We start from the raw sequence: 2,400 nt of genomic DNA on the forward strand, positions 1-2,400 counted from the left end.
ACAGAGGCAGAGGTTGCAGTGATGCCTCCCCCCCACACACCAAGGGACGCCTGGAGCCATAGAGTCTGGGAGAAGTGGAGAGACAGTCATCCTCTTCGGCATTACACGTACTTGAACTTCAAAAGCCTTATGCTGAGTGAAGGAAGCCAGACGTGAAAGGCCACATATTGCATGACGCCATTTATATGAAATTTCTAGAAAAGGCAAAATTACAGAGACAGAAAGCAGATCTGTGGTTGCCTGGGGCCAGCGGTAGGAGTAAGGGATTGATGCGAACAGGGATGAGGGAACTTTTGGGGCTGATGGAAACTTTCAAAAACTGGACTGTGGTCGTGGTTCACGATTGTATACATTTATGAAAAACCATCGAACCGTACCCTTATAATGGGTAGATATTATGATGTATAAATTATATCTCCATAAAATCGCTTTATATTTAAATTGAGTCAACTCATTCCAGATGTTTGGAAAAGAATAACAAAACGAACCCAAGGAAAGCAGGGGGGAAATGATTAAAAAGGATAAGAACAGAATTTAGAAACCAGGAAAACAATAACACTAATGATAGTTAAGAGCGGATTCCTTAAAAAAAAAAAGAAAAAGAAAAAAGAAAATGGATAAACTATTAATTACCCTAATAAAAAAGTAAAGAAAAAAGTATACAAAAATAAGAATTGTGAATGAAATAACAATAGATACATAGGGAATCAAAGAAATGATTCCTTACTTCTTCTGCTGAATTCTGTGCGAATACATTTGAAAATCTTGACCAAATGAATGATTTTTTAGGAAAATATAAATGAGCAAAAATGATCCTAAAAGAGTTTATATATGTGTGTGTGTGTGTGTGTGTGTGTGTGTGATATATACACACACACACACATATATATATCAGTTACCAACGAAGGTGCTGAAAAACTTGCTAAATGGTCATCCACCTAGAGAAGCATCTGGTTCAGATGGTTTCACAGGTGAGTCCTACTAAACCTTTTCTGATGAGAGAACACTGTTTTCATATTGCTCTAAAGCATGGAGAAAGAAGAAAACTTCCCAGCGTTTCTGATGAAGCTAATAGATTAATGAGAACCTCACCTGATAATCCATCATAATAAAAGGGAAACCCAGACACCAGCTTCATTCATGGATAAAGATGTAAATATTCTAAATACAATATTAGCCAGTAGATCCAACAATGCATTAAAAGACTACCATGCCACAAAAAATAGTAATTCCAAATATGGAAGAATAGTTCAATAGTGGGAAATCCATTAACGTGATTTACCACATGAGTAAGTCTAAATAAAATGTGTTCATCTTCACAGATGATAGACAGGCATTTGTTCAATTTCAATTCTATCCTGATATTTAAAGTCTTCATAAATAAGATTACTCCTTTAATATGCTAAATTAAATCTAAAGTCAGAAACTAGACTTACGCTGAATGGTGAAACATGAGAAGCACTTGGACATAGTCAGAAATAACACACAAACACTATTCTCACCACTGTCATGTAAGTTGTTAATTAAGGAGTTATCCGATTCAATTAGACAAGAGGTGCAGAAACTGGAAAAAAAGAGGCAAAAATGATCAGTGGCTGTATGATTGGAAAAATGAAGAGGATTACAAAACTATTAGCAACAGGTGGATAATTTAGTAAGCTGAGTGGGTACAAAATAATACTAAAAATTTGATTTCCAAGAATCTAGACTAACAACTATAACTTTGTCAATATCATTGAAGAAAAGATCCCACTTACAATAAGAACCCAAAAGAGAAAACACCCGAGTCCAATAAGGTTCGTACGAAGAAAATCTAAAAAAGAGGAACAGATAGGAAGATTCGACTAAATGCAAACTTTCCCTATCTTAGACGTGTGTAAAGATGACAATTCTTTCCAAATTAATCTATAGATTTAGTATAATCCCAACGAAAAGAGCAACAGAGGTTTTTTATTGTTGTTGTTCTGTCTTGTTTTGAGAACCACGCCGACTGCCAAGTATTCTGAGTCCATTCTCCATTTGTGAATGATCTTATTCTTCTCTTTTCTTTTCCAAACAAAGGTTTTGAGAGCCTTGCCCCATTCCAATTAACGTGGACAAGTTGAGTCTAGAATTTATATGGAAAACTGAACACACAAGAACAGCCAAGAAAATTCCAGGGGAAAAAAGTAATGACATATTCCTGTAAGATGCTAAAATGTATTATAAAGCCACAGAAATCGAAAGCACTTGATCCTAGCATATAAACAGGCAGACAGATCAAAGGAACAGAATAAAGTCCAAAAACAGACTTAAAAACTTTCAGGAAAGTAGTATCCAATAAAGGGGGCATTTTGAATCAGGGGAGAAAAGATGAGTTATCTCATAAATGCATGAGACAACTGGGTAGACATCTGGGAA

This window comes from Pteropus alecto, unplaced genomic scaffold (genome assembly GCF_000325575.1).
Source record: "Pteropus alecto unplaced genomic scaffold, ASM32557v1 scaffold3, whole genome shotgun sequence".
NCBI lineage: Eukaryota > Metazoa > Chordata > Mammalia > Chiroptera > Pteropodidae > Pteropus > Pteropus alecto.